The 14591-nt window shown below is 38.7% G+C and overlaps 1 long non-coding RNA gene, 8 other non-coding genes and 1 pseudogene across 9 annotated transcripts; all 10 read left to right on the plus strand.

Annotated features, from left to right (window-relative positions):
- The first annotated feature begins 788 nt into the window (after positions 1-788).
- On the plus strand, positions 789-994 carry LOC113746741 (small nucleolar RNA U3). Its single transcript, XR_003463093.1, has one exon. It is a non-coding gene; the product is annotated as a small nucleolar RNA U3 (small nucleolar RNA).
- Positions 995-1465: 471 nt separating this feature from the next.
- Positions 1466-1677, plus strand: LOC113746739 (small nucleolar RNA U3). The gene has a single exon (XR_003463091.1). It is a non-coding gene; the product is annotated as a small nucleolar RNA U3 (small nucleolar RNA).
- A 597-nt stretch (positions 1678-2274) lies between these two features.
- Positions 2275-2491, plus strand: LOC113746738 (small nucleolar RNA U3). The gene has a single exon (XR_003463090.1). It is a non-coding gene; the product is annotated as a small nucleolar RNA U3 (small nucleolar RNA).
- A 479-nt stretch (positions 2492-2970) lies between these two features.
- Positions 2971-3186, plus strand: LOC113746742 (small nucleolar RNA U3). Its single transcript, XR_003463094.1, has one exon. It is a non-coding gene; the product is annotated as a small nucleolar RNA U3 (small nucleolar RNA).
- A 603-nt stretch (positions 3187-3789) lies between these two features.
- On the plus strand, positions 3790-4007 carry LOC113746740 (small nucleolar RNA U3). Its single transcript, XR_003463092.1, has one exon. It is a non-coding gene; the product is annotated as a small nucleolar RNA U3 (small nucleolar RNA).
- A 489-nt stretch (positions 4008-4496) lies between these two features.
- On the plus strand, positions 4497-4701 carry LOC113746737 (uncharacterized; annotated as a pseudogene).
- Positions 4702-5284: 583 nt separating this feature from the next.
- LOC113746733 (small nucleolar RNA U3) lies at positions 5285-5497 on the plus strand. The gene has a single exon (XR_003463086.1). It is a non-coding gene; the product is annotated as a small nucleolar RNA U3 (small nucleolar RNA).
- A 461-nt stretch (positions 5498-5958) lies between these two features.
- Positions 5959-6171, plus strand: LOC113746744 (small nucleolar RNA U3). Its single transcript, XR_003463097.1, has one exon. It is a non-coding gene; the product is annotated as a small nucleolar RNA U3 (small nucleolar RNA).
- Positions 6172-6776: 605 nt separating this feature from the next.
- LOC113746743 (small nucleolar RNA U3) lies at positions 6777-6990 on the plus strand. Its single transcript, XR_003463095.1, has one exon. It is a non-coding gene; the product is annotated as a small nucleolar RNA U3 (small nucleolar RNA).
- Positions 6991-7705: 715 nt separating this feature from the next.
- LOC113746582 (uncharacterized) lies at positions 7706-8619 on the plus strand. The gene is made up of 2 exons (XR_003462970.1): positions 7706-7948; positions 8203-8619. It is a non-coding gene; the product is annotated as an uncharacterized LOC113746582 (long non-coding RNA).
- The last annotated feature ends 5972 nt before the right edge of the window (positions 8620-14591 follow it).

Raw genomic sequence — 14591 nt, forward strand, 5'->3', positions numbered from 1 at the left:
TTGAGAAAAGGTGGTTTCTAAGTGTCCTGTTCTCGCCAACCTGAATGATGAGTCGTAATATTTCCTTCTGAGCGTGAAGCTGAACAGAGAGTAATGGATTTTGTTTCATAGGTTCTATCTGTCTTGATGATTGTCTTTACTTCTTTGGAGTATTGAAGGAAGGGAATAGGATCAGAGTGGGTTGTGAGCTTGTAGATAGAAACAAGTTTTTGGGTATCAAATGCTTCTTAAAAATACCTAGATACTTCTTAGCATTGAAACGCTCGGAGCCTTTATTGTTGAAACTAACAGTTTTAGTGCTCAAGAGTTATGTAAATATGTTGTTGAGTTGAAGAAGAAACTAAACAACTTTTGAGTAGGTGTGAACAATTAGTTTCTGAACATCACCCTGCAGTCCAAAATTGTGTCTGATGCAAAATTGACTTGATGTTAGGATAACAATAGATGCGTTGAAAACAAATGAGAAAAAAATGATTGGCATGGACATCAAACATAAACTGGACATCTTATGTCTTCCACACGAGAAATAAAATTAGACTTCGGCTTGTCAGTATTTGAACTTGGACGGAAATGGAGTCATGGTAGAACGTTTGTAACTTTGACTTTTACTGTACTGTCTACTACTGTCTCCTGTCTGTGTGCGCTCTGTATCACAGTTTTGCTGTCACGGTCATGCAGTGTGGCCTGCACTATGCTGTGATACAACAACTGGAGGAAACACAGAGATGAACCCTGAGTGAGAACGAGTTCTCCTGTGATGAGCTGCTGTTTCACGTTCAGTCCAAACTAAGACTATACTTTCAGGGTCATTTCTATAGTTTCTAACTTGAGAATGTGTTTCTAAAGTGTTTTGGCTCGCCGACCACGATGATGATGTGATATTCCTTTTGAGCTGAGCGTGACAGAGAAGTACTGATTCACTTCATATGTTCTGTCATTGATATTGTTCTTTACTTCTTGTGGAGTATGAGGAAGGGAAAATGATTCAAGTGGTTTCTATCTTTACTAAAGACATAAAGTCTTTGGATATTAAGGTACCTATGTTACTTGTTAACATGAATGCTCAAGAACCTGTTTTTGTTGGATGACTACCGTTTAGTGCTCAAAAATATTACATTTTTTCTGTTGTAAGAAAAACTAGAAACAACTTTGATTAGAATAATTGAGTTGAGGACAAACTAGTTTCTGAACATCACACTGCAGTACATTGGTGTCTGATGAACAATCTTGATTATGGATTCAAAAAATCCAGTACTGTCTTTCTCTCCCGTCGTGTGCTCTCTGTATCACAGCCTGCTGTCAGAGTCACGCATTGATTGGATTGGCTGGGCTATGTTGTCCATTATAAAACCACATGACAGGAAGAGATGCCACAACTGGGGAGGTTTTTGATGGCAGAGATGAACCCTGAGTGAGAAACAGTTCTCCTGTGAATGAGCTGCGTGTGGTTCACGTTCATCAACAAAAGACTATACTTCAGGGATCATTTCTATAGTTTCGTGACTTGAGAAATGTTGTTTCTAAAGTGTTTGTCTCGCCAACATGAGATGAGTCGTGATATTTCTTCGAGCATGAAGCTGATTAGAAGAGTAATGATTCACGTCATATGTGCTCTGTCATTGATGATTGTTCTTTACTTCTTTGTGGAGTATGAGAAGGGAATATGATCCGAGTGGTTTTGTGATCTTGTACTATAGAAACAGATTTTGGGTACAATGCTTTCTAGAACATACCTATGTTCTCTTAGCATTGAACGCCTCGAGAGCCTTTTATTGGTTTGACTACAGTTTGTGGCTCAAGAGTATATTATTTGTTTTGATTGAAGAGAAACTAAAACAATCTTTGAGTTGAACAAATAGTTTCTGAACATCACACTGCAGTACGTTGTGTTCTGATCAAAATTACTTGATTTATGATTAACAAGTAGATCAGTTAAAACGAATGAGAAAAAAAATGATTTTTGCATTGACATCAACAAAACTGGACTTCTTATGTCTTCCACAGAGAATTAAATTAGCCTTTTGGCTTGTCAGTATTTTGAACTTTGACTGAATGTAGTCATGGTACTGTTTTGTAACTATGACTTTATACTGTACTGTCTACTACGGTCTCTCTGTCTGTGTGCTCTCTGTATCACAGTTTTGCTGTCACGCCATGCAGTGATTGGGCTGCACTATGCTGTGATACACAACTGGAGGAAACAACAGAGATGAAACCTGAGTGAGAACAGTTTCTCCTGTGAATGAGTTGCTGTGTGTCACGTTCAGTCAAACTAAGACATATACTTCAGGGATATTTCTATAGTTTCTAACTGGAGAAATGTGTTTCTAAAGTGTTTTGGTCTCGCCAACACATGATGATGAGTTTGTGATATTTCTTTCTGAGCGTGAAGCTGACAGAGAAGTATGCATTCTGTTCATATGTTCTGTCATTGATGATTGTTCTTTACTTCTTTTTGGAGTATTGAGGAAGGGAATATGATCAGAGTGGGTTTGTGATCTGTACTAAAGACATAAAGTCTTGGATATAATTTAAGAGACCTATGTACTTTGTTACACTTGATGCTCAAGAACCTGTTTTTGTTGGTATGACTACATTTAGTGCTCAAAATATTACATTTCTTGTCTGATGTAAGAAGACACTAAACAACTTTGGATTTGAATAATTGAGTTGAGGACAAACTAGTTTCTGAACATCACACTGCAGTCACATGTGTCTGATGAAAACAACTGATTTATGATTCAAAAATCATCAGTACTGTCTTTCTCTCCTGTTGTGTGGCCTCTGTATCACAGCTCTGCTGTCAGAGTCACGCAGTGGATTGATTGGCTGTGCATGTGTCTCATTTATAAAAAACACATGACAGGAGAAGAGCCACAACTGAGGATGTTGTTTGATGGCCAGAGATGAACCCTGATGAGAACAGTTCTCCTGTGCAATGAGCTGCTGTTTCACGTTCAGTCCAAAACTAAGACTATACTTTCAGGGATCATTTCCTATATTCTCAACTGAAAATGTGTTTCTAAAGTGTTCTGTCTCGCCACCATGATGATGAGTCGTGATTATTGTCATTCTGAGCGTGAAGCGGACAGAGAGTAAAGATTTGTTTTCATATGTTCTCTGTATTGAATGATTGTTCTTTACTTCTTTGTGGAGTATTGAGGAAGGGAATATGATCAGAGTGGTTTGTGATCTTGTACTAATAGAAAACAAAAGTTTTGGTATCAAATGCTTTCTTAAAAATACCTATAATTATCTTAGCATTGAACGCTCGAGAGCCTTTATTGGTTGACTACAGTTTAGTGCTCAAGAGTATTCAAATTATTGTTGATTGTAAGAAGAACTAAACAACTTTTGAGTTTGACAAATTAGTTTTCTGAACATCACACTGCAGTACATTGTGTCTGATCAAAATTACTTGATTTATGATTAACAAGTAGATCAGTTAAAACAAATGAGAAAAAAAATGATTTTGCATTGACATCAACATAAACTGGGACATTCTTATGTCTTCCACAGAGAAATTAAATTAGCCTTTTGGCTTGTCAGTATTTTGAACTTTGACTGAATGTAGTCATGTAACTGTTTTAACTTGTGACTTTATACTGTACGTCTACTACTGTCCCTTTCCTGTCTGTGTGCTCTCTGTATCACAGTTTTGCTGTCACAGTCATGCAGTGATTGGCTGCACTATGCTGTGATACAACAACTGGAGGAAACAACAGAGATGAACCCTGAGTGAGAACAGTTTCCTGTGAATGAGCTGCTGTGTTCACGTTCAGTCAAACTAAGACTATACTTTCAGGGATCTTTCTATAGTTTTTCTAACTTGAGAATGTGGTTTTCTAAAGTGTTTGGTCTCGCAAACCACGATGATGAGTCGTGATATTTCCTTCTGAGCATGAAGCGACAGAGAGTAAATATTCACTTCATATGTTTCTGTCATGATGATTGTTCTTTACTTCTTGGTGGAGTATTGAGGAAGGGGAATATGAAGCAGAGGTGGTTCTTAATCTTGTACTAAAGACATAAAGTCTTGATATTAATGTCTTCCATAAGAGTACCTATGTATTGTTAGCACTGAATGCTCAAGAACCTGTTTTTGTTGGATGACTACAGTTTAGTGCTCAAAAAATATTACATTTCTTTCTGATTGTGAAGAAAAAACTGAAACAACTTTGATTTGAATAATTGAGTTGAGAAAAACTAGTTTCTGAACATCACACTGCAGTACATTGTGTCTGATCAAAAATTATTGAGTTATATCAAAAATCATCAGTACTGTCTTTCTCTCCTGTCTGTGTGCTCTCTGTATCACAGCTCTGCTGTCAGAGTCACGCAGTGATTGATTGGCTGTGCTATGTTGTCTCATTTATAAAAACACACATGACAGGAAGAGATGCCACAACTGGAGGAGGTTTTTGATGGCAGAGATGAACCCTGAGTGAGAACAGTTCTCCTGTGAATGAGCTGCTGTGTTCACGTTCAGTCAAACTAAGACTATACTTCAGGGATCATTCTATAGTTTCTGAACTTGAGAAATGTGTTTCTAAAGTGTTGGTCTCGCCAACCACGATGATGAGTTGTGATATTTCCTTCTGAGCGTGAAGCTGACAGGATAATGATTGTTTCATATGTTCTCTGTCATTGAGATTGTTCTTTACTTCTTTTGGAGTATAAGGAAGGAATAGATAGAGTGGTTCTTAACTTGTACTAAAGCAAAATTTGGCAAATGTTCGTCAAAATACCTATGATACTTCTAGCATTAACGCTGAAGCTTTGTTGGTTGCACAGTTAGTCTCAAGAGGATTAATTTTGTGTGATTGAAAAACACTAAACAATTTGATTTGATAATGTGAGTTGAGGACAAACTAGTTTCTAACATCACACTGCAGTACATGGTCTGATCAAAATACTTGATTTTTATGATTAAACAGTAGACAGTTTAAACAAATGAGAAAAATATTTCATTGCATCAACATAAACGGGCATTCTTATGTCTTCCACAGAAAAATAAATTGCCTTTGTGGCTTGTCAGTATTTTGAACTTTGACTGAATGTAGTCCCATGGTAACTGGTTGTAACCTGTGGACTTTATACTGTACTGTCTTACTACTGTCTTTCTCTGGTCTGTGTGACTTCTGTATCACAGTTTTTGCTGTCATAGTCATCAGTGATTGGCTGGCACATCTGTGATACAACAACGGAGGAAACAACAGAGATGAACCCTGAGTGAGAACAGTTCTCCTGTGAATAGCCTGCTGTGTTCACGTTCAGTCAAACTAAGACTATACTTTCAGGGATCATTTCTATAGTTTCTAACTTGAGAAATGTGTTTCTAAAGTGTTTGGTCTCGCCAACCACGATGATGAGTGTGATATTTCCTTCTTGAGCATGAAGCTGACAGAGAGTAATGATTCGTTTCATATGTTCTGTCATTGATGATTGTTCTTTATTCCTTGTGGAGTATTGAGGAAGGGAATATGATCAGAGTGGTTTTCTTATCTTGTACTAAAGAACTAACAGTTTTTGAAAAAAAATATTAATGTGTCCATAAGAGTACCTATGTATTTTAGCACTGAATTCTAAGACCTGTTTTTGTTGGATGACTACAGTTTAGTGCTCAAAAATATTACATTCTTTTCTGATTGTAAGAAAAACTGAACAACTTTGATTTGAATATTGAAGTTGAGGACAAAACTAGTTTCTGAACATCACACTGCAGTACATTGTGTCTGATAAACACTTGATTTATGATTCAAAAATCATCATACTGTCTTTCTCTCCTGTCGTGTGCTCTCTGTATCACAGCTCTTTGCTGTCAAGTCACGTCCATGCAGTGATTGGCTGCACATGGCAGTGGAGATCACAACGATGGAGGTGATGAACAACAGAGATGAACCCTGAGTGAGAACGTTCTCCTTTGAATGAGCTGCTGTGTTCACGTCAGTTCAAACTAAGACTTACTTTCAGGGATCTTTCAATAGTTTCTGACTTGAGAAATGTGTTTCTAAAGTGGTTGTCTCGCCAACCATGATGATGAGTCGTGCATATTCCTTCGAGCGTGAATGCGACAGAGAGTAATGATTGTTCCTTCATGTTTCTCTGCATTGAGATTGTTCTTTACATTCTTTGTGGAGTAATTAGAGGAAGGAATTGGATAGGAGTGGTGGGTGAGCTTGTACTATAAGAACAAGTTTTGGTGATATCAATGCTTTTCTTAAAATACTATATTACTTCTTAGCCATTGAACGGCTCGGAGAACCTTGTATTGGTTGACTACAGTTAGTGGTCAAGAGTTATTAAATTATTTGTTGATTGTAGAAGAAACTAAACAAACTTTGAGTTGACAAATTCTTTCTGAACACCACAACTGCAGTACTTGTTCTGATCAAAATTACTTGATTTATGATTAACACAGTAGATCAGTTAAAACAAATGAGAAACAAAATGATTTGCATTGACTCAACATAAACGGGACATTCTTATGTCTTCCACAGAGAAATAAATTAGCCTTCTGGACTTGTCAGTTTTGAACTTTGACTTGAATGTAGTCATGGTAACTGTTTGTTCTTTGGACTGTTATACTGTGACTGTCTTACATACTGTCTTGCTCGTCTGTGTGATCTCGTATCACGTTTTGCTGTCCAGTCATGCAGTGATTGGTGATGCACGATGCGGTGATACAACAACTGGAGAAACAACAGAGAATGAACCCTGAGTGGAACAGTTTCTCCTGTGAATGGCTGCTGCTGTGTCACGTTTCAAGGCAAACTAAGACTATACTTTCAGGGATCATTCTAAGTTTCTAGACTTAGAAATGTGTGTTCTAAAGTGTTTGGTCTCGCCAACCCGATGATGAGTCGTGATATTTCCTGGAGCGTGAAGCTGACAGAGAGTAATGATTCACTTCATGGTTTCTGTCATTGATGATTGTTTCTTTACTTCTTGTGTGGCATTAGGGAAGCCGCGAATATGATCCAGAGTGGGTTCTTAATTTGTCACTAAAAGACATAAAGTCTTGGATATTAAGTGTGTCTCATAAGGACCTACCGTATGTACTTGTTCGCACGAATGCTCAAAGAACCTGTTTTTGTTGGATTGACCTACCAGTGTAGTGCTCAAAAATAATTACATTTCTTTCTGATGGTAAGAAAAAACTGAACACTTTGATTTTTAGAATAATGAGTTTGAGGACAAAACCTAGTTTCTGAACATCACACTGCAGTACATTGTTGTCTCGATGAAAAATTACTTATTATGATTCCAAAAATCATCAGTACTGTCTTTCTCTCCTGTCTGTGTGCTCCTAGTATACAACACTCTGCTGTCAGATAGTCACGCAAGTGATTGTATGTGTGCTGTGCTTTGGTTGTCTCATTTATAACAAACACACTGACACAAAGGCAGGCAGGGTCGGCAACGGGAGATCAGTCCGGACAAAAGTGCTGGAAAGACTTGCATGACGCGAAGAACAATCTGGCATAGAGTGTCTGGAGGTTGGTGCTTAAATACAGGGTTGATTACTGATGAGGAGCAGGTGTGGGAGGCGGGGGAAACCATGGTGACTGATGAGGAGGCGGGGCTGACAGGTGAGTGGAAAGTTACTGGGTGTAGGTAAGAGGGAAAAGCAAGCAGGGGCCCGGAGTGGATTGTGACAAAACCACAGTAATATGTAAAGTGGAAAAAGGAGAGCTCAAAGCAATTTTGGAAATATGTAAGAATACAACAGTCATGTTTTGTACTACACATTCAGCTATGCATTGAATCATTTCTCTTTCTTTTCCTATATTCTAATTACAGGAAGTTATGATGTGGGTCCTCAGGGCAAACTGCGCACATTCCTCAGTTATCCACACTGCAGGGAATCTTTAGATCTGGTAAAAGGCAAACACTACCTTATCATGGGGACATCCAAAGATATTCACAGAGATGACGAAAATAATTCGTAAGTTTCTTCTTTGAGTGAATGTTCTTTTTTAATTATTACTTACTATTTAACTGTTGCACTCTTTTCTAAACTAAGTTTTTCCTTATACTTTAGTCTGTGTGTTATTGTTGCTGTCTATTAGTAGTAATTTGTAATTTGATGTACAGTTTTTTGTGGCAGAAAGGAATCCATGCTCTTTCATATGTCCCAGGGTGTTGCACATAGCTGGCCACATAAGGACCCCAATATATTTAACACTTTGTTCTCCTCAGGTTTCAGTATGTACTCGGTGAGAGAACCTGGATCGAGTACTGGCCCACAAATGCAGAGTGTCAAATTGAGGAACACAGACACACCTGTGTGGGCCTGGAGGAGATGCAACAGCAGTATGCACTCTTTGGATGTGGACAGTAGACAAACTTGTGAAAGTAAAATGTAGTTCTAAAATTGTTTTTATTTTGCATAATTCTAATTATGTAAAACTTTAATTGCTGAGACATGAGGGCAGCCAAAGTTACACATTGATTCAAATATAATGGTCTGACTCTCATTGTCTTTGTCTTCTATATAAATGAACTTGTGGTTAATGAAGACATAATGACCACTGTACTAATGATCTTTTGTGAGTTCAAGTAGAAGTTCAATAAAGTTTGATAATGTTTAGGTCGGTGGAAGGATTCCAACAACAATGTGGAATTATTTTTTTTCAAATATGCTGTGATTCAGATTATATGACTGATTATATAGACCAATTAATGAAACTGTGTTAATATTAAAAGGAGCGTTTAGAGCAGTTATAAAACCACTGAAAAAAGTAATTAAATATGTACGTGAAATGAAGTCTATACTGTATAAGTGCATAAATAGAAATCTATGTAAAAATACAGAAATAAATGTAATTTTACTTTACACTTTTTGTCCTTCATATGTAGCATGTGCAAATGCCTCACATGCATAACAAATTCATCAATTCATCACTCCTGATTCAGGAACAAACAGACAGACAAAAATATTAAATGCATACAACATAAAATAGTTGGCATGCTGTGTAAAATGTAAATAGAAACAAAATGTGATAATAATCTAAAATATTTTTTAGAAAATGATATGCCCATTCTGAATTTGAATGCAACACTTTTCATAAGAGCGGCAACAAATGACTAGAAAAGTTGGGAAATGCTAAAAGAAAAAACCTGGTGGAACATCTCACAATTAATAACATGATTGGGTCAGGGACGCTGGAAGGTAATTTACAGTTTTCGGGGGGTCTCTCCGTTCACGGGACTTTGCAGGGAACTGGCTGGAACTCAGCTGGAAGACGGCTGCCATTCAGCTGGCGTTCAGCTTGAACGGGAACTTTTAAGTTGCTACTACTGTAGTAATCATGTGATACAGGCTATAATTTACAATGAGATGTCATAACAACCAACCTGTATTAGACCTACAGAGGTTTTAGAAATACATCATAAGGCCAACTTGATGGCAACGTAATGCTCAACTCAGGAATATGAATGTGCTTCATTGAATCACACATGAAATGCAAGTATTTCTCAGAATGTCTTTAATTAGGCCTCATATATTTAATTTCACGCACAAGGTACTGAGATTAGGCACGAGACAGCGTTATAAACAAGTAACATAGTGTTAACTTTTTAAACCTTCTCTCGCTCCGAACCCTAGTTGGGAACTGGTTTGATGTTTTGGCTCGTTGCTGGTAACTGGCGTCGGAGAGTCCGGGCAAAAGTGTTAGAGGAAAGGAGGACGAAGTAGTGGCTTTCTTGCAAAACCGCACATTTAATTCCTCTTTTTATCAAAAAGCAGAACACACACCGGGCCGATTCAAAACTGGACACTGCTGCGGGCTAAAACACTCGGGCGTTCACATGAGCTAACTCTGCTGTGTACATCTAACGCACTGGATGTGTACCCCTGCTACTGTGTGTACCTGTTTGCACCTGTACGTCACACACACGCACCGGGCCACCGTCTTACACGGGACTCACACCGAACGCGGAACGGAAGCGGAACGGTACTTTGCCCGGCGCCAACTCACACCGGACGCGGATCAGCCGCGGAACGGCAGCGGAGCGAGCCGGCCGTATTCACGCGAGATCACGGACATACCCGAGACCCCGCGATAAACTGTGTATAAAAAAACAACACAACAAACAGCTGACTTTGCTTCTCCGACGTGGAGGAGATTATAAAAAGCATCTGTTGTGTCATAAAGATTGTGTGTTGTTCCCCTTCAACAATTAGTCTCTCGTTGAGACCTTTGATCGATCTTTGATCACCTGTGCCACCGGTCATGACGTAACGTTGATGTGAGTTGTAAAAGCTACATGAACTGCGTATTGTGTTTTATTTTGAGGGGGGGCGGAAGTTTATTATGTTGATTCTCTGTCGGATTTCTGTCTGGTGCGCAGTGCTCTGTTGAAATTTACGAGGTTTAGCCGCGGCTCGCGGAAAAAATAGAATTCCTGTGGAAAGCTCGCGCCGTGGCGCGGAGAGCCGCTTCTGATCCGCGTCTGTCCGCGCCCGGTGTGAGTGCTCTCATTGACTAGACTGGATTCTATTTGCTACGTGGACCGCGGGCGGTGCCGTTCCGCTTCCGTTCCGCGTCCGGTGTGAGTTGTTGACGTCCAGAGTAGACGTTTTAAACGGTCGTTATGTGTTTGTGGTACTAAATTTTGTGAATTAAATCATGCTTGTGACATTTATAGTCAAATATGTTGTTTGAGTTATGTAAATAAAATGACAATAGTATAATAATAGTGTTATATTTATTTTTTTATTTATTTCAACGGGGGTTTTTTTGCATTTCCATTCAGCCTCTCGCCACCACTTCCAGCGTCCTTGGATTGGGTATAAAAAGAACATTTCAGAGGTGTTGAGGGGTTTACCACTGTGTGAAAGACGGCTGCTGGCAAATAGTGGAACAATTTATGGAAAATGTTTTATGAATGTTAAATTGAAGAATTTGACATATAATATTGTATGATGAGATTTGTTTTCTCAGTTTTAGTAGGAGACTTGTACAAAGCCCCTAAACTTTAGGACTTTAGGGCCTTTTTTTCTTTTTTTACCTTGTGCACACAACATAATTTACTATAAATTCATATGCATCTCTAACAGCCTCAGATGCACACAGCCAGCTCAGCTATAAAGAACTCGGCTAATCAAGTTTTAGCTTCACCTCGAGTTGTCATATCACAATACGAAGGAGCGCTTCATGGAGGTTTTAAAAATGATTTGCTGATAAGCTAAGTCTCACACAAACAAGAAGTGTGAATTTCAACATCTTTATTTTAGTTAGATTTTATCTTGTGCGCACAAGATAAGAAATTTGACCTTTTTGGGACTTTAGGGGCTGCGTAGAATTGGCATAATTTAATTAATGGTATCTATTTTTAATCTGTTGCTTAATCTAAAAATGGACAAAGACCAAGTCCCAACCTCTGGTGCTGGGAAATGAAGCCAATGCAGAAGTGCTAAAAACTTTAATACCTCGAGTGGCTGCTTGAGAGAGGCTGCAGAAATAAGACAACCGGCCGTATTAAAATGCCCAATTTCACAGCAGGATTAAACATGTTTACAGTCTGATTTAGGCCACTAAATAAACTGTGGGGGCGTGGCGTTGAATTTTTTTTGTAACTCACTCATTCAGATCAGATTGAGGCTCGAAGTTACGCATAATTAACAGCGTGACCACTTGATTTACAGGTAAGTGCCATCACAGATTGCTTATTGGAGCACCCAGGCATCATTCAACCACCTCAGGTCCATGTATAATGTACTTGGCGCTTTGGATACCTACAGGTGATGTCACTCTGGCTCTGTCCATTCTTTATACTTTAAATTGGCAAAGATGTGGATCTTCTGTGGACCCGATGTGGTCTTAATGGGACCTGGGGGTTCAAACAAGCCACCTGTAATGCCACCCATGTTAGTTATGCATGACTTTTATTCTATTCATACAGGTGTGGTATTTAGAAATTCAGACAAGTGGCATGAATGGGGAAATTAGCTATTAAGACCAAAAGTGTTTTTTCTACCAGGCTGTAATCTCTTAAGGCCACTATAAGCAGGAATGAAAGATTTCATCATCCATAAACAGTTTCAATGTACATATGGTCACCTGACCTATTGTTTTAAAACACTTTAAACTTTGTAAACCTCTTGTTTAACTGAATGAGATGGTCGTGAGCAGAGGCGGACTGGGACAAAAAATCGTCCCCGGCATTTTGGACCAGACCGGCCAACAATATTTGAAAACACACCTTTTCTTTTCGGTATACCTTGAGCCATGCAATGACTTAACAGGAATCTGAGAGTGGACACATTAAATACTTCCAAACTTGTAATTTATTAACACTATAAAAATACACTGGACCACTCGATCACAGTAATGAATGGCAGGCAGCATTCATCCTATTGGGTGTGCACTAGGACTGGTAAACTAATATTCGAATTTCGAATATTATTCGAATATGATAAAAATATGTATATTCGAACGTAAAAATGAATATTCGAATATTTACTATTTGCTCCGAGCAGCGCGCGCATTGATTCTCCTCCGTTGTGTCCCATGGTGCGTCCCTTACTGACCTGTAGGCTAGCTATCTGCAGTCACGTGACACACAAGGAAGCACCCCATCCCGCTCCCCACCTCATGAAGAGCAGGCTACACACCAGTGATCCCGATGAGCCGTACAGTTTTGCATAAATTGCACTGAAGTTACACTAAATGTAACATGTTGAACATGACGCTTGGATTTAGTTTGAAGACCGAAAATAATCAGGTTTGATACCACTGGTCGTTTTTCTTGACATTTGGCAGTGCAACGCCCTCGTTGGGATATAACGGGTACTGTTACAATACTGTTACAAGTCCTATTCTCCGCGGGGGGAATAATTAATTAATTAATTATTAATTAATTAAGAATATTCGAATATATTCGATATTCGGACCATTTTTTAAGACTAATATTCGAATTCAATTTCTGGGGAATGTTACCAGCCCTAGTGTGCACTATGTGTTTCAGGGAGGAAGAAAAGAGAAAGAATAGTGATGAGAAATGATGGATCAGATCAAGAGTGATACTCAATAAATTGTGAACTTACCCAGTCAAAAGAATGAATAAAGCTGAACACCTGAATGAACTCTGAACTGGTCAACTCTGTATAACACTAGCAATGAACAAAATTATGTCATTTTAAAAAGTGTTATTTTCTTTTATTGTAGGCTAACTTACATTGTCTTTAGCCCCCGAGCTATATAAAACAGCCCATTTTTTCCAGGACTACTAGTTGAACAAAGAAATTGAGAGTGCTAACTTATCACTTTTCACTCACATTTTTGGTGAGTGGTGGTGACTTTAAATATGCCTAGGCTAGAATTACTGGAATGTACAGATACCTGCAGCTGCATTCACGTAACAAAGACAAAATGATATAATTTTAAAAGTGAGAGTTTCTATCAGTTATGTAGCCTACATTGTCCCTACCCATCTAGGCTACATAAAAGAACTGCTATATCTGCAGGACACAAAAAGCAACTTAGCCAATAGGCCAGCCTAGTACTCACCCCACAAACAATAATAGTCCAATAAGAAATTAGAATGCTGCCCACTGACTTATTGTTATTGTTGGTGAATGGTGAACAAGTTTTTACATAAAAGTAGGCTACTAAGCTCGGCTTATTTTCTCATCCAGCCAGTGTAGCCTACAATGTACGAACGTTTTTAGCTCATGTTACCTGCATTAAACTAACCAACTTGGCCATAGGGCAATAGACAGAATTATTTGATTGACATTTTATCATATTCATCTTTATCCTACTCGTTGCTTACCGCAGGTTCAACAACATGCTCCTGTTGAGTGCCACTGCCACCAGCACCACTGTCATCAGCGACGGGAGTTGATGAAGGCCCTGCTGTGGCAAACATAGCAGTGATTTTAACACACTTCGCAGCATCTGCCCGAAGAGCAAGCTTCTTTTTGTTGCAGAGTTTTTCACTTTTGCGTTTTCTCTTCATCACTTTATTAAGTTTTAAAAACATTTCAGGTGAGAAAGTAACAACGTAGATCGCAAATACGTGGTCAATTTGTCCAAATATAGCCTATTTTAAAATTTGCTTCCGACGTTGCTATACAACTCTCAAGCTAGCGACAGTACGAAGTAAAACTCATTTCGGCTGTTTACAAAATAAAAGCTTAGAGACAGCGACAATGCTTTTGTTTTGAAGACAGGATATGAAAACCTCTAGTTCAAGCTAACTTTACCATCATATGACCTTTGACCTTGATGACCAATGAAAATACGATGCACCAAAAGTGGGCATGTTCCTGCCATATCGCATATCGTGGCTCTGGTAAGTCAGTTACGTTCTGTATTTAATTTTATTTGTTTATGTTCCTTTTTTAACAAATAGCCACGTTTATCGGCAATTCATGTGTACCTTACTTAGTTCAGTTTACGCTTAATTACGTTTTAGTTGGTCGCTCATGCTTCTGAAAGAATGGGATTTTACCTGAAAGGTGCGGCTGTTAGCAAACAGTTTAGCCAAGTTATCTTATGTGGCTCTAGGACAACATAGACATAATTTTCAGTCCCGCTCCTGCATTGTGCAGTCACTCTCCCGCCCGCTCCTGCAAAGAA

This window comes from Larimichthys crocea, chromosome X, assembly GCF_000972845.2.
Source record: "Larimichthys crocea isolate SSNF chromosome X, L_crocea_2.0, whole genome shotgun sequence".
In the NCBI taxonomy this organism is placed as follows: domain Eukaryota; kingdom Metazoa; phylum Chordata; class Actinopteri; family Sciaenidae; genus Larimichthys; species Larimichthys crocea.